Here is a 17204-nt window from a genome sequence, read left to right as displayed (position 1 = left end):
CAGAAACACACGGAAATTTATATTTTAAAAATAAGTTACTAAAAATGTATATACACATTTAAAACACAACTTTTCGAAATGTCAAAACTTAAGTACCACTAGAAACCCCAGAAAAACTAAAATGCTTTAATTTTTCAAAAATAATTTACATGTAGAAAGTCAGCTCATCCTGAAAAGTGCTCAAGTTGGTGTCTTAGCAGCAACGTGGAATGTTGCAAAGGAGATGGGAATGAAGGGAAATGTGCATATCTCAGACGCCTGCTTTGATTTCTTTCAAATCTAAAAATAAAACCTTTGGACTGCTCTATTAATAAGTCTAGAAAATGGATGCCTTTTTTTTGTGGAAAGCTTTCACAAACACAGAAATAAAAATACCTTCTTCCCAGTTAACAGACCCAAAGGATGTAAACATAAACCAGATGTCAATCCTTGTTTCTCGACAATTCCATTCTCCTTCAGGGCTCTGGTGGGACTTTGGTTGTAAAGATGTTTCCACAGCACAAGGAGACATGCTGAATGAAGGTCTGCACAGAGCAACATGGACCAAAAGCCAAGTATAGTGTCAAAAGAGCAAGCTGCAGAATGTCACATACAGTAAATTTGCAAAACACCTTCGAAAGTTATATACTGGTATGTGGCACACAGCATAGAGCTTGCATGGAGAGTATCCCCATCACCTTTGGGGGATGGGCTACCTCCAGGAGACAGGACGGCAAGTGCAACCATGGGCTGGGGTGTCACTGGAGCTGTCCCATTCGAGTTCCATAAGAGGAGGCTGATGTGAACAGGGCAAATTGCCAACACTTCCGAAGTCTGAAGAGAAAGTACCCGAGCCTACCCCGTGAGCAGAGCACAGAGGCTGGGGAGGAAGAGGGCCGGGAGGCCTGTGGGAAGGCAGGACCTCAAAAGCAGCGGGGTCAGGATGGCCTGCGGGAGCGTGGAGGAGCGGGCACCAAGGAGCCCGCCTCCCAAGCCTGGGCTCGCGGGGATGACAGCAGTGCAGTCCACAGAGGCTCATCAGGGTGGACCTGGTCCTTGACAAGACAGGAGTGAGCTTGCTTATACATTGCTTCCTTCACCACGAAAATCTTGGCAAAAAAAAATAATAAGTAAAAATCAGAACTAAGCAGTGCGTTTGGTCCCACAGTTGATTCACACACCAGGCAAGCTCTCACCCTCCTCTTGGTATCGAGTATGAGAGAGTGGAGCATGTGTGAGAAGAAGCCCTGGGGCAGAAGTGGAGGGAAGGAAGGTTCCAGGAAGAGATCTGGAGCAGGAGCCCTGGGGGCCTGATGGGTAGGTGGCCAGCCGACTCAGTGCAGATGGCCTCCAGAGCAGGGGATGGGGGTGGGGAAAGGCAGGGTGGCCAGAGCGCCTAGCACCACCTCCTGGGGCTCAGGACCCTCTCAGAGTGTGAGGCGGCTCAGAAGGTAAGCCGAGTCTATTTGGCACGGCCAGTGCAGCTGTGTCCGATCTCCCACCAGCACATTCTGCCAGCGCAGCTGCTCTGAGACCCCCGAACATCTCATCCCCACAGCCTGAACCCTCGGAGCCAGCCTGACAGTTCTCTGTTGTCTGAGCCTCCATACGTGCTGCTCTCTCCTCCACACATACTTTCTCCTGGACTAGCTAATGCTGCCTTATCGTTCAGGTCTTGCGGTGGGGGGGGGGGGGGGGGGGGTCACTTTTCAAAGCAGTCTCTTCCCTGACCCTATCCCGAAGTCTAGGTGGGATCCCTCTAATGTTTATGTGCACCCTCAGTGGCCACTGTAGCATTTATCCCCTTGTAAAGTAATGGCCTGTCTGTCTTCCTTTAGACCAGAAGATCACTGAGGGTAGGAATAGTCCCTGGCACCTAGGACAGGAACTGACAAATAATAGATGCATAATAGATGCTCAATTAGTACCGGGTACATGAATAAAGTACTGCAATATACAGAGTACCACAGTCAAAGAGAAATGAAGCAACAGCAATATGTTCCTGAATACTTGCAGGATATTCCTCACGCACATTACAATACAAATAAGACACAAAGTCCAGCAGCTGCAGCACTCTTCAACCCTGAGTCCCAAAGAGCCACTGAAACTTAGAACAGTACCAAAATAAAAATGCTCTATTTTCTTCAAGATTCACAAACGACAACAGGCTGAAGTTCCCCTTGCCAAGTAAAGGGTCCTGTCTCAGCCTCTGCTCACACACAGTTCATGAAATGGAAGCTTCCGAAGTGTTGCTTTCTCATGCTAACTGCTGAAAACGATTTCTTCCTAGCCTAATAAACAGCTCTCTAATCTCTACAAATTGCAGTGCAATCATACATTTTTGTGTTTATCTACTCATATGCAGTTTTTTTCTCTACAACTGTGCAATTAAAAGGCCATCCTTGACTTAGCAATACCTATCAAAGGTTAAAAAGCATATACTCTTTGACCCAGCAAGTTCCATCTCTAGGAATTTCTCCTACAGATAAACTTGGCTGTGAGCAAAATGGCATTATGTAAAAGACTATTCACTACAGCATTAATGAAATAAAAAACATTGCAAACGTAAATATTCAGCAAGAGAAAACCAGTTAAAGAAATTACAATGCATCCATAATGGACTACTACCCCAACCCTTAAAAAGAGTGACACGGCTCTGGGGTGGGATGAATTGGGAGACTGGGATTGCCATATATACATTACTAATAAGAAAAAAATATCAAATTGTACACTTTAAACATATGTAGTTTATTGTATGTCAATTATATCTCAATAAAAGTTCTTATAAAAAAAGTGACATGCCTCTATAGAAACTGATACCGACCAATCACCAAGATATATTAATTAAAAAGAGCAAACTTTGCAAATGTGCACAGTATCTTACTGTCTGGCAAAAAAACATACACCTTTGTGTGTGCAGACACACACATAAAATAATATACATGAACACATATATAAAAATATATAATATGAGGTATCTAGAATAGTCAATTTCATAGGAGACAGAAAGTAGAAGAGTCATTGCCTGGGGCTGGGAGAGGAGGGAGGAATGGGGAATTATGATTTAACAGGGAACATTTCAGTTTTGCAAGATAAAAAGGGTTCTGGAGATACATAGTGGTGATGGCTGCACAACAAGGAGAATGTACTTAATGTCACCCAACTGTACACTTAATAATAGCTAAAACAGTAGATTTTACGTTATGACTATTTTACCACGATTTAAAAATTACACACACACACAGAGATTAATAAGAAACTGTTAATGATGATTGCCTTCAGGGAGAGAAATGGATGTCTGCGGACAGGGTGGCAAGGAGATCTTACACCATGTAACCTTGTATACCACTTTTTTCATTCTGTACTCTATACCTATTTTAAAAAAATCATTAAAAAACCTCAACCTTATACAAGAAGCATTTTCCTTATTCACAAGTCATTTATATCATTTCTTTAAGTAAAAAACAAAAATCAGGATTCCACTTCAGTTTTGAGGGTATTTATTAGATTTAAATGATGCAAGTTGCAAAAAATTACACTTATTCCCCTAAGATTATATTCACTAAAATCCTCTTTATTTTTCATCAGCTATTACAGAAAGCTTCAAAATCATCACAGAAGAACATTACCATTTTTATCAGTACGCAACTTTTATTCCATCACAGCCAAGCCAGGTGAATACAGAACTATTTTAACAGCAAAAAGCCCTCATCATAAATCAAGACACAAATCAGCCTGCAATTACATGAGTTAGAAAACAAACTATGCTTATGTTGCAGTCTACCCTAAAGCTCTAACTTCTATGTCAGAGCTTGAAACACACACATGCACACACACACCTTCTGGATTCCTCCTAGTTTATGTAAAACCTACTTTTGTGAAGGTCCACTATTTTCTTGAGTCTTCCGGAATGAGCACTGTAGCCATGCAGCTGGCATCATGACCTCTGTAGCCTGCCCCGGCACCCCTCGCCCAGTTAAGGCGGCAGCACTTGGAGGCCCAGCACCGCCCCTGGCTCAAAGCAGGCGCTAAAATATTTGTTGGGTGAATGAATAAATGATTACCTGCTGACAGGCTTGCCATCAAGCCTCACAAACAAAAATTCAGAAAGAAAAAAGTAAGAGATGCTTTGTTCACTTCAAGTCAGCATATGATAAAGGTGAAGACCAGATGACTGCTTCACTAAATGGCTATGACACAACTGGCTAGGTGGGCTCTAGACCACATCCCATCCCAAAGTTAAATACAAAAACAAGTATTTTATATACCATACAAAAAAACACAGGACAACTTACCTATGATATCTTTTTTAAAGAAAGGACTTTTTTTTGATAATAAATTTTTAAAATTATTTATTTATTTATTTATTTATTTATTTAGGCTGCGCCAGGTCTCAGTTGCGGCACGCAGGATCTTCATTGTGGCATGCGGGGTCTTTTTTTTTTTTTTTTACTTGCAGCATGTGGACTTCTTAGTTGCAGCATGCGAACTCTTAGTTGCGGCATGCATGCAGGATCTAGTTCCCTGACCAGGGATGGAACCCAGGCCCCCGTGCATTGGGAGCATGGAGTCTTACCCACTGGACCACCAGGGAAGTTCCATCACCTATAAGATTCTTTTGCATGTATTGAATATGTATGTTTGAATATAGCACATCATCAAGTTTTTTAGGAAGAAAGAAAATATGGATGAACATTGCCATGTTTTTAGAGTAGAAAAGGGCTTTCTAAGTATAAAAGCAAAAGAAGAAACCATAACACAAATCTTATATATCAAAAAGACAAGCAGGATCAAAAGATATATGACAAAGTAGGAAGAATATCTGCATGATGACAAAGAATTAATATGCTTAATACATTAAGAGTTCTTATAAATTGACTTAAAAAGAAATATCTTGCTGGAAGAATAAATGCAGAATATGAACAGGCAATTCACAAAGACCAAATACAAATGGCCAATGACCACTGATGTTCAGCCCCAGTAATAACCCAAGGAGCCCAAATTTAAAAGATGGATATCCAATTCTGGGAGCATACGGGAAGTGGCACTTTCTAAGATGTCGTGGGAAATAGGATAGACATTTTGGAAGGTGATCTGGTAGTACCCACCAGCAACTCCAAGTCTAGGCAGCCATTCTTCAAAAAGACTGGCACATGAGGAAGTTCAATCCAATAGCATCTTTAATAGTAAACCGTTAGAAAAACCAATAGGGGGACAATGCATGACAGTAAACTGGCACAAAACCACGTTTCTATCTAACAGAAATAAGGCAGAGAAATGTGTCACATGGATAGATGCAGAATATGTACAATACCATCCTTGTTTTGTCAAAAATACAAAAGGTGCATATTTGCATAGTCTGAGAAGAAGATTCAGAAAGATCTATGTTAAGCTATTAACAGCAATTAATAGTTACTCTGGGTAGTGGGTGCAGAGAGTAATGGGGAGCTTTCACTTTTTTACTTGATATACTTTAAAATGGTTTGAATTTTCTATAAAAAAGTATGTATTATTTTTTTAAATTCTTAAAAAGGAAAAGAAAAATAGCAAGATATCAAGCACTTATCTATTAAAGACAGGTTCTGTCCTTTGAGAATTACCTTCAAAGTTCCTTGAAGCTCAAATGGCCGTCTTTCCCATTCATAAGTAATAAGAGACATTTTAAAAAACATCTCTTCCTTTCTACATTTCTTAGAAGAAACTATAGTCACCACCGTCTGTTTTATAAAATCCATCCGTAATCTGAGAAAAAGACTATTAAAAACATAAATCACCCCCTCAGGCCTAATATCTATCAGAAGAAACCCATTCACTGCCTATATTACATTTAGTCCACATAATTCCTGAGACAATGCACAAAGTGCCAGCCTCACAACTCCCACCAGCATAAATACATGGCGTACAAAGAACACCCTGTCAGCAGGGCCCAGAGCACACCCAGCAGTGGTAAATGGGAATGACAATTTGAGTCACAGGATCAGGAGTGGAACCCAACTTGGGACTTGGAGGCAGTGTGATGCTCTTCACTTCCTTCTACACCTTTTATTCTCCTCCATCCAAACTCTGCCCCTCACACAGACCTGAAATGGGCTATCTGTTACAGACATCCACGCAGCTTTATACTGAGGCATCAGAAGCCACTAGAGAGATACAACAAAGTGCTACTTGAGGGTCTCATCTGGAATCACAATGGCAGCATATGTGTATTAACTCACCGTTTCTTTCTTAGGAAAAGAAATGAAAAAAAAATCAAATTAGAACGTTCTGTCTTACCACACGGAATGTTTGAAATCCAGATGTCAAAACAGCAAATGTGGAGTGACCCCTGACTCTAAAAAAGCTTAACATATTGAGCCTGACAGGTGAAAAATTAAGCAACCACTCATTTTTACAAAATTAAAGTCCACGCAGTAGCGTCAAAGTAGCCCAAAGCAAGGCTGATAGAGCCCCTGAATGTCAGACTCAAATGGCTTAACTTCCCAGCTTTTCAAAAGGCATTCATTCTGCTCTAGAGTCTCAAGAGCCAGAAGTGTATCTGGGTGCTCTCTGCAGTCCCCGTGAGAGGAGTGCGGCAAGCACACGCCATTAGCCATAGGCTCAGCTGTCTGGCAACAGCTTTCAGGAGGTCATCCTTCCAGGGGACCACACACCAGTTCCCGCGTCTGAAAATGCATTACCGCCACTCACTAATGTTGACCAGGAAGTCATTTACCCAAGACCAAAGCAAACAAAGCACAGTGCTGAAGGCCGCTAGGCGACAGCAGTAGCGGCAGGTGAAGAGCTCAGTCAAAGCACTCTCAGCTCAGCTGACCTGCTTGAAGGTGAACTGAAGGTGCAGGTCACCAGTTCCGGCTCTAATCTGACACCCACCCCCAGATCACACCATGGCTACAAGCAGCCCTACCCAAACTGACCGTTCAGGGCTCAGGGAAGTGACTTTTTTTTATTATATGGCACAGTTTGGCACAGTTATGTCTTTAGTCGTTGGGGTACTTTTATACTGTCCAAGAGTAGTACATCTTGTTTTATTCCTTTTTTTTTTTTTAAAAACAGATGGCCAAACCAGGACATATACTAAAAAAAAAAAAAGGAAGGTTACTTACCTGAGCCCTAACATTCCAGCTACCATGGAATCTTGTTGGAGCTGGTCTACAGAAGGAAGATGTATTCTGGGGAGTCACATGTCACATCAAAGCAGGAACTGGTGAGTCTGTATTTTTATGGAGCCTAAAACAAAGAAAATCGTAAGTTGAAAGCCCCCATTGTGCTGCACGACCTTTTTCCCAGGGCTATTTGGGACATTTTGAAGATAAACATACAGACAAAGTACTATACTATTTCCCGGCTTACCTAGCTAGAAACAAAGGATAAACTACAATTTACTGGCACATAACACACATGCGTGTTAGAACCGACACTATCACAGGTCTTGTCACATCTGAGGGACATTTTGACACTATAAAGCATACTGTTAGTAGCGATCCCTGGTTAGTATTTCTTGCAACACGTCATATAGAAATACTCAGGGAGAGAAGACGTGTTCAAGAGAACATGCAACATCAAAATAACATCCCAGGAGAACACATGAAATCCACAGACAAAGTCTCCCTTCATTTTCAAGCAGCTGAAGTTGCAACAAGCTGCTGTAACATCACATAAAGAGGCTTTAACCCTGAGAGAAAAAAGGCAGCACCAACAGAAACCAAGTACCCTGGGAAGCCAAAGCCATCCTCAAAAATACACAAGTCTGTTTTTGAGCAATCACTTTTAAGCCTCTCACATCAGGAAATCGAAATGTTCAACAAACAATTAATAGTTTGATAGTCTCTCTTTTGCTTTTGAACACAGGTTCAAAAAAAGTCTTCTGTCACTATGTTTTTCATCATCAAGACAACTATTATTTCCTTGTTAAAACCTGCACTGCCTCATATTAGCTAATCTCTGATACCTTGCTGGCCCAAGAGGAGCACTTTTATCTTTAGACTAAAAAAAGCCTAGAGTGTACAACCTAAGAGACTATTCACACAAACAATTACTCATGTAATCAAACCAGAGGAAGAGCAACACCAACCAAGTCTTTTACTGCGGCTCTGTAACTACCAGGATGGTACCTGGAATTACCTATTGAGGTGCAGCAAGGCCTTATGATTCCCTTAAAGAGTCGAGTCATAGAATGCTTTGAAATCGCAGAAGTAAAGGTTACAGCATCACTCAGTTAGCTATATAAGAAAAATTAAACTGGCACCCTGGCTGGGAGGCCCTGGAAAAGCGACAACTTTTCACAGCTGCATTTTTTTTTTTGGTAAATTGCATTTTTATTTGTAAACGGAGGGAGCTGGACTAAAGTTCCTTCTAGCTCTGAAAGTGTAAGATCTCTGACAACTCAAGATTTCGTGGGAAAAAAAAAAAAAGAGCCAGCAAGCGAGAGCACTTAGGTGAAGACCCAATAAAGCAGTATTTGCAGGTCCACATACATAGTGCCCCCAGCTCTTAGGCACGGAAGCCAATGGAACCCTTCCTAAGTCTTGCTCCCTAGAGTCCAGACTTCTGCAGTACTGCAAAACAGCTATGCTAAGGACACAGTCATATACCAGCAGAACCAACATAAGTGTTCCTCGAAGAAGTGAAAAAGGCCAAGGCTTTATTCTGTAATGGAACGGTCACAACCCCCCCCTAAACACAGGAGTGGGCATGCCCTGGCAGCCCCCAAATTTCCATTCCCACTCAGTTCCCCCACACGCCATACCTACCATCAGAGGGGTGGAACCAAGTGTTCAAGCAATGGCATGCAAATCAAGCTGTCAATAAGAAGAGGTTCCTTGCCAGAGAAAGGCAGAAGAGACCAGGTAAAGGCAGAAGAGCGCAACTTTTTTGTCAGTGAGTCCAAGGAAGAGGAACTCATTTACATCAGTCCTACCCGAAATGAGGTAAAGGCACAGTGGTGACAACAGCAGTTTGACTGGAGAGGGCCGGTACAGAAGCACTGAGGACAAGGTCCTTTCACTGGAGGGGCAATAATGCTGTACCAAAGAAAAAAGGTTACATCTGCTGGCCACACGAGGCTGGTCTGAATGCATGTCACCAGAGCGGAGAGTGGTAAAAACAAGCAGGTATCCTGCCACACTCCCTGGAACCACCGGTCTAGGACTATGCTTTGCCCCTTCTGCACTTAAAAAAATAGTTACTACAAATGTCAAACATTTTCTGTGCTTCTCTTCTCATAGATAACTCGGGCAGGCTGGCCACAAACTGCTGTTAGCCAGTTAAAAGATTTTCACTAATAGTCATCTTTATAAACTATTACAGGTTCCGGGAGACATCATTTATTATGTAAACAGTCCCAGGCAGGTATGTTAGTTGTGGAAACCCGCCTTGAGTAAGGAACTAACACTCTTCCATCTGCTCTTCTTTATTCTAGGTTCAAGAAGCCAGCTGCTTGTTCCATCTCCACATGAGGGAAGGGGTATTCAGGTGGGGGCAACATCATACTGGACTCATCTAGCCAGCTCTTCTGTTGAATTCTACAGCTTGCCTCCCCACCCCACTAGATTCAGCCACACAGAGGCAGGACAGCCAAGGAAACAATGGCTATGGCTAGAAATTGCAAATAGAATGCAAAATTGTATTCTAACCCTCCCAAAACATAAGCAGCACAAAACTCGGGAGTACAGTTGGACTGCACTATGCTCTATCAGGTGAAACAAAGACCTGGGACTCTAGCTTTAACTCATTCCAGGCAAGTCTGTAACAACAAAAAAAGAGCATGGTGTGACAGGCCAGTACTGGCAAGAGAGCCATAGAAGGTTTCTTCAAGCTGTTAGGCCACTATGACTTCAGATGCCACCAGGCACTTTGCAGAGAAACTATATTCTGGAAGCTGTTTGTGCAGTTTAAAGGGATAAGGGTATGAGGGAACAGCTAACTGGAGGGGCACCCGAGGAGGCTAATGCATTGCCAATGATGCAAAACAAAGCAGAGCCCTTGTCCTGCCACGTCTCAGACTCAGATGTACAAACTTTGGAATCTTTGTCAAGTGAGGTTTGTGTACCTGTGTGTGCAGAGGGGAATGCACCTCAGTGATCGGCCACCTAGCTGACATGCCATGCGTGGGTATTCTGTGGCAACTTATTTAATCAACTGTACTTCCACCAGATTGATTGTGCCCTTTAAGGTTCTGCTATGTCTGGGTGAGAAAATAAAAGCGAATGTTTCCTAGGCTCCATGACTAGGATTTTAAGTAGAAGTCCTAAAAAGCCCATAAGTAAGCTTATTTCCCTAAATCCCTGGTGGAAATTCCCAAAAGACCTAAAAAATACAGATTTAAAAAAAAATAAGGATCCAGCATATTTCAAAGGACCCAAGAGGAGAGGTTAATCTCATTGTTAGTTGAAACCACTCAGATGCAGATGAAAATTCCGGCCGTGAAACCCAAATTCCTTCTGTATAGTAATTGCCTGTTAACCATGAATTCTACTACCAAGGTCTGAATATGCTTCATTTTTGTAATATAACAAAACCTAAAACTTGCCAGAGTCCTACAAAGTGTAAGTCACTCAGCCTCACAGGCCAGTAGGTTCGGTTCCACAATCACCAACCACCCCCTGAATGCGATCCTACCGTCTCACAATGTGGGGTACCGATCCCTCACAGCAGACACACAATGTGTGAATGGCTCTGCAGAGCCTGTTCCTGGAAAAACCAGAAGCACACATCTGCCTGACCATGAGTCAGGAATATCAATTTTGTGGTGGAGCCCTTTCTGCTGTGACCAATCCACACCGAACACAGTCACAATGGAAGCGACGACCACAGAGGTGTATTCCAGAGCCAGCTTCCCCCCTTGGATCCGCACTCAGCAATGCCATGAACGGTCTCTGTAAGAGCAATCTTTAGACTCTTCACAATGACCTTAAGTCTTCAGTGCAAAACCACAAAAACATTGCCAGGCCACGAATAAGTCACCTGAGTTTCAGTCTGGGTGACTCAGTCAGAACCAAACTAAAAAGAAAATAAACTTTCAGGGACCAACTGACTGGAACCACAGCGATGCGGTGAACTTGCCCCATCTGGTACTGGTGATCTTGAGCAGGGCGCGCTCCAGGACTATGGAAGCCCGTACATACTATGTCCCACTCGACTTATGTAACTGGAAGATCGCCGGCGAAGGGGGGGAGGATGGGAGGGCGCTCGTATTCTGAGGCCACAGCACCCCCAAAGGCCCTGGGGGCGCGCTCCCATCGAAGAGCCTCAGGTGCTGCCGGACACACAGTCCCCTACCCACGGCTTCTAAAGGCAACTATAACCGCCTCTTTCTGACAAGCTGCGGGGCCAGGAACACAACGTCTAGTGCCTTTTGCGGGTGGACAATAATTCCCACCTACTTGTTCCTGTTCCTGCTAGATGCGAAAGGAACTCGCTCGCAGTGGGGGCAGAAAGTCATGGAATGGGCGAGAAGGAGGGGGAGGCAAAGCCTGGAGATGGGGGTGAGGGCGCAGAAGCCCTTGTGGCGCACTCTCCCGACGGGAGGCGGACTGCGCAGGCGCGCCAGTGGGGGGGCCGAGTAACGGGAGAGGGGGCGCGCGAGGGAGGGAGACGGGGAAGCGCGATCCAGGGAGAGGCCGGGGCCGCGGACGCGCGACGCCGCCGCGGGCCCGAAGCCCCGCGAAGGGCACGACGCGCGCGCGCAACCCCGACAGGCGAAACCCCGGCGACAGGGGCGGCAGCGGGGCCGGGGGCAGGGATGCGCGCCGAAGGCGGGAGGGCGGGGGGAACCAGGCGAAGGCAGCCCTGCGAGGCCGCGCCGAGGACGGTCACCCGCAAGTGCGGCTAACGGGCGGGGGGGGGGGGGCCGTCACCAGAGGGAGGGGGAGGGTAGAGAGGAGGGACGCCATCCGCCAGCCGTGTCGCCCGACCCCGCGGGCCCCTCCCGCGCCACGTCCCGCCCCTACCCCCCGCCCCCCAGCAAGGGTCCCCGCCCGCGGCTGCGGCGGTCCCACTCACAGTCTCTCCTCCTCGCCTCCTCCTCCTCCTCCGCTCGGCGCGGCAGCGGCGGCGGCGGCCATTTTCCGGACGGCTTTTACCACAGCCCTCTCTCCGAGAGGAGGGAGCGCGCGCGCCGCCGACGCCGGGACCCCGCACGGCGGACGTCGCGCCCCGCCCTCCCGGCCGGCCTGCGCGCTGCTGCACCTGCGCGCCCGCGCCCCGCCCCCGGCGCCGCCGCCAGCTGGCCCGCCATTGGGTGCAGAGGTTGGGGCGGGGTGGGGCCTCGGCGGCGACGCCTCCAATTGGCGGGAGTTCGTGTCCGTTCCGGCAAAGGAAAAGGGGCGGACGCCCCGTTTAGCTGCCGATTGGCTGCCGACGGCCGTCATTTGGGAAAAAGAGGCGGCTTGGGCGCCGAGGGGCTGGTTTAGTGGGCGGAATTTGAATATTAAGGATTAATGGGCCCTTGCGGATGCTGGGGCAAGTGAAGGCCCGGGGTCGGGACGGCTGTTTGTGCGGCCGTCCCTGGCCCTTGACCCGCTGTCCACAAACACACAAAGTACGTTGCTATAAGCCTTTCATAGCACCGCATTTTCTCAATATCACCACCTTCAGTACAAGCAGCAAAGTTGCCTGACATTGTTCCAGCCGAGAGACCTTGGTTTAAGAGGCCTACCCAGTGCATTCTCTCATCTAAGCTTGCTGGGTGCCACAATCTCATAGAGGCAGGGAATAAACTGAACAACAAATCACAGCCTTGGCCTTCTTGAAACTCTGGTGAGGGAAGAGAGTGCATGCCAAGGCTGCACGAGACCTGTCATTGTTGGATGAGATGGTTTGGTGTAGGTGGGTAGAAGAGGCAGTGGGAACACAAAGGAAGCTCTGCCTGGAAGAGGTGATTTGAGACCTAAGATCCAGCAATGCTGGTACGGGAAAATATTTAAGAGTATGAGAAAAGTTTTAGCTAATGTAGTGTTCAGGACAGGACTGTTTGTCAAGGCGATCTTACTGTGATTCCAGCTATCATACAATCCATCCAATGCTCGTTGTGCTAGTTCTATGCTTGACAAGGAACCCTCTGATGTGACTCCCCAGCCCCCTTCATTTATTACATCCTTGTTATGTGCCAGGCACTGTTCCAGGCTGCGGATGCACAGTACTGAACGAGACAGCAAACATTCTTGTGGCAGAAGATTCATAGTAAGCATACAAATAAGTATGTGATAAGAGCTTTGAGATAGATAAAGCAAGCGTGAAGGGGCTGATATTTAGATATGCACAGGCTTTTGCTCTCATTTTATTCCCCCATATGGTTATCTGGGGAGACAAGAAGATTCCAGGCAAGTTCAAAGGCCTTGAGGAGAGACTATGCCTGGTATGTTGGGGAGTAACAAGGAAACTGATGTGGCTAGAGAGTGGTAAGGTATGTGGTCAGAGAGGCAGCTGCAGCCACCAGGGGAACTGGGAGCTTATTCTGAGATGAGAAGCCTTTGGAGGATTTTGAATGGGAGCTGACATCATCAGATGTATGTTGCAGGTGCAGTGTGGAGATCTGTGGTGAGACAAAAGGAGCAAGAGCACAGTCAGGACGCCTTGATAACAGTCTAGGAGAGGTGAGAGTGGTTTTTAACTATGGTGGTAGCAGTGGAGGTTCTGAGAAGTTGTGAAATTCAAGCTATATTTTCAAAATTGAGCAGAAAAGATTGGATGTAGGGTATAGAGAAAGAGAAGAAACAAAGAGGTCCGAGTATTTGGCCTGAGCATCTGAATGAATGGGCGATTTCACCATGATGGGTAAAATTGTAGGAAAAGCACATTTTTGGAGGTACAGATAAAGAATTCTGTTTTGGCCAGGTTAAGCTTGGGGTGCCTGTTAGATGTTGAGAGGAGATGTTGAGTAGGCAGTTAAGTCAACAAGCTGAACAGCCAACTCAAGAAACTATGAAAGGAACAGAAGAGTAACCCTGGAGCAAAGAGAAGAAAGAAAAATAAGGATGAACAAAATCTGATGAAACAGAAACGAGTGATCAAGAAGATCGATAACATCAAAAGCTGGTCGTTTGAAAAGCTGGAAACAAAAGCCGACCCTCTAACAGACTAGAGAGAAGACACAAGTAAATTATATTAGAAATGAAAAGGAAATGTAACCACAGATACGATAGATTAGATAATAGGTAATAGATAAAACAGATTAATTATCTAAAAAGATATTATAAACAACTGTATGTCGTAATTGGAAAACACAAGCAAAATGAATAAAAGAAAAGCACAGCTTACCAAAACTGACTCTAGAAACAGAAAGCCTGGATAGACCCTAGTATGACCACAAAGCAATTGACTAGGTTTTTAAAAAATTCCCCCCCCCCAAGAAAAAAGCTCAGAGAACTTTACAGATCAGTTCTACCAAATCTTTAATGATTGGGTAATCCAATCATAAACAGAAAAGAAAGAAATCTCTCCAGGACTTCCCTGGTGGCGCAGTGGTTAAGAATCCACCTGCCAATGCACAGGACACGGGGAAGATCCCACATGCCTCGGTGCAACTAAGCCCTTGCGCCACAACTACTGAGCCTGCGCTCTAGAGACCGGGAGCCACAACTACTGAGCTCACGTGCAGCAACTACTGAAGCCCACCCGCCTAGAGCCGATGCTCCGCAACTGCAATGAGAAGCCTGCACATCACAAACAAGAGGAGCCGCCGCTCGCCACAACTAGAGAAAGCCAGCACGCAGCAACGAAGACTCAATGCAGCCAATACGTAAATTAATTAAAAAAAAAAGAAATCTCTCCAAACTTATTTTATGAGACTAATATGATTACTATAACAAACCAATGAAAGGATGACACAGAATATGGAAATAGATGTAAAAATTCTAGACAAATAAACTGAATCCAACAGTATATACTGATATAGCCTAACCAAGTTAAGTTTTATTTTAAGAATGCAAGGATGGTTTAAAATTAGAAAATCAAACAGATATAAGGGGAACAAATTATATGATCATGTCAATATATGTAGGAAAAGCCTTTGATAAAATTCAACACTTACTTATGACATAAAAAAAAGCCAGCAACAACTTAGAGAACTATGAATAGAAGGGAATTTCCTTAATCTGATCAAGGGTGGCTGTTAAAAAACTTAAAGCAAACAGCATATTTAATGGTGTTAAGTGGGAACAAAGCAAGAAACAGAACAAGATCTATCGTGCAGCATCATTCATGTAAAAGAAAACACACATTCTTCACCTTCCATTCTCTTCTAAACCTTATCCTTGGAGTTTCATTGTGAGGAGAAAGATCCATTAATCCCAAATGGATTCCCTTGCTGTTAGGACGCAGGCATACAGATCCAGCCAGTAAGAAAAAGCTGGAAAAGTAATGGGAAAAAAGATTCAACTTACTCTACAAAAATTATAAAACAGCTGGGAATAAACAATAAAAAATGCCAAAAGACTATATTAAAAAACTATAAAACTTTACTGAAAAACATAAAAGAAGACCTGAAAAAAATAGAAACTACACACAATCCTGCAAAGGAAGAGTTGACATAATAAAGATGTCAATTCTTCATAAATTAACCTGGAAATTCTTTGTGTGTGTCAAAATCTAGGCATTTTTATGGACTCTAACAAGTTAGTTCTAGATCGAGAAGAGTAAGTGTACAAGACTAGACGTCAAGACTTTGGTCTTCATTGCTACGCCCAGGCTTTCTCTAGCTGTGATGAGCAGGGACCACTCTTCATTGCGGCATGCAGGCTTCAGTAGTTGTGGAGCATGGGCTCAGTAGTTGTGGCCCATGGGCTTAGTTGTTCCTCCGCATGTGGGATCTTCCCAGACCAGGGATCGATCCTGTGTCCCCTGCATTTGCAGGCAGATTCTTAACCACTGCACCAGCAGGGAAGTCCCATGTCAAGACTATTTTGAAAGAGAAAACCAATGATGGGGGTCTTGCCAAATTCCTTAGTTTGAATAAACAGAATTTAAGTGATACAATTTCACTCTTGCCATTGAAAAGTAGAAAAATATAGTAGAGGTTAGAGTATTTACTAGTAGAATTTAAAATGGGCCATTTAAAAAAATGGAACTACTATAACAGTTTTTAATGCATCCCCTTGAAAATGGGACTATAGAAGATAAAAACAAGAAAAATATAGTATAGCTAGCAATTGACAGAAAACCCACAACGTGAAAGATTTTATCGACGTGGGAAACAGAGCACAAACTTCTACTCCGTCTTTCTAAAAATCCCTTGAAATGATAGAAAAATATATATATATATATTATATATATATTTAGAGCAAATCCAAAATGACAACAGAAAATGAGAAGGGTAAAACAGTTTAAAATTTTACAACTAACATCCCAGATGATACCACAAAATATAAAACACACAAATATGTTTCAAACACTATGGACCATTTCCTAAAGTTGTTTATGAATTAGAACTCTCAAAAGACAAATCTCAGTAAATTCCAAAATGTAGAAATCATGCAGTTCAGTCTCTGGCAACAATACAATACAATTAAGACTTAGGAACAAAAGAATGGGCAAAAGTAAAACAAAACCCCCAAAGCACTCTCCACTTGGAAGTTTTAAAACAGGCTTCAAAATAACTCTTTGGTTAAAGATGAAACATAAACTAAAATTATAAACTCTTCAGATATGAACAATTTGTGTTCCCACTAGCACAGAATGAGAGTTCCTGTTACTAGAAAATCCTTGACAAAACTTGAAACTGTCAAATTTCTTAACTGTAGTCATTCTGATTGGTTTGTATTTTCTCGGCATTTTAATTTGTGTTTCTGTTATACGTAATGAAATTGAGTACATATTGTTGGCTTTTTTGACCATTTCAATATTTTTCTTCTGTAATTTGATAATTAAAAAATAGTGGGTTGCCTAATTTAAAATATTTATTTGAAGACATATTAAGAAATAAAAATTTATGGCTCGGCCGTGTGCCTCTCGCGAGGCACTGGTGCGGCTCCGACGCTCTACCAGCTGATGGTTTCTGTGGATGCCAGCAACAGGGAGGACAGGATGGAGGAGATTTGGGACTGATGGTGCTGGTCCCCTGACCTCCGAGCATGGGTGCTCCGGTAACCGGAGTTGCTTCCGGGCCCTGGCGGAGTGGAATGTGAAATAGAAGCACTTTGGAGTTTGCTTAGCTGTCAGGCATCCTCTGAGTTTGGGGTGTTTTTCCAGAGGAGACGAGGTGGGAAACGCGCGTTGCACGAATTTAAATT

At 44.0% G+C, this 17204-nt stretch overlaps 1 protein-coding gene across 5 annotated transcripts in view; it reads right to left on the bottom strand.

Moving 5' to 3' along the window:
* The window catches only part of MECP2 (methyl-CpG binding protein 2), a 54096-nt gene extending 46890 nt beyond the window's left edge, over nt 1-7206 (bottom strand). For 4 of the 5 annotated variants that reach the window (XM_057717824.1, XM_057717825.1, XM_057717826.1 and 1 more), the window contains exon 1: nt 7083-7206. The gene's annotated coding sequence lies outside the window, so the exon portion shown is untranslated. Of the gene's footprint in view, nt 1-5579; nt 5734-7082 lie in introns of all 5 variants that reach the window. The other variant, XM_057717828.1, reaches the window with a different exon arrangement.
* Nucleotides 7207-17204: the final 9998 nt, after the last annotated feature.

The sequence above is a fragment of the Hippopotamus amphibius genome, chromosome X, assembly GCF_030028045.1.
Source record: "Hippopotamus amphibius kiboko isolate mHipAmp2 chromosome X, mHipAmp2.hap2, whole genome shotgun sequence".
NCBI lineage: Eukaryota > Metazoa > Chordata > Mammalia > Artiodactyla > Hippopotamidae > Hippopotamus > Hippopotamus amphibius.
This window is presented reverse-complemented; position numbering and strand designations above follow the sequence as displayed.